Source organism: Chiloscyllium plagiosum, chromosome 35, assembly GCF_004010195.1.
Source record: "Chiloscyllium plagiosum isolate BGI_BamShark_2017 chromosome 35, ASM401019v2, whole genome shotgun sequence".
In the NCBI taxonomy this organism is placed as follows: domain Eukaryota; kingdom Metazoa; phylum Chordata; class Chondrichthyes; order Orectolobiformes; family Hemiscylliidae; genus Chiloscyllium; species Chiloscyllium plagiosum.
The window spans coordinates 22,128,296-22,128,694 of record NC_057744.1 but is presented as its reverse complement, the minus strand read 5'-3'; positions in this window follow the sequence as shown (position 1 = coordinate 22,128,694).

The window sequence follows — 399 nt, the reverse complement described above, 5'->3', positions numbered from 1 at the left end:
GGGGCGATTACCATCTGCCCTCACCCCTTACGAAGGAGTGAAACAGCGGAATGCGGGTTCAACCGGACACAGGGCTGCACCCTTGAAATCGAACCCACGGGCCCCCACTTCACTAGGGCGGGGTATGGTGGAAGAGGACAGTATTGTGTTTCCACTCTTGAAACCTCATTTTGGTATAACGGACTGCAGTGCCCGATTCCCCAGCACGAGTTCTGCTTCACCCTCAGGCGCCCAGTCACGATTGGGCAAGCTCACATCTCAGAGGTCCGACGACGGAACCCCGAGTCCATACAAACTACCGACAAATTCAGGGACACCCTCAGGGAATATCAGGAGCCCGACCAAGCCCCCATCCCACATTTGGCCGAGGTTTTACGGGAGCTTAGGATCCAGGTAGGG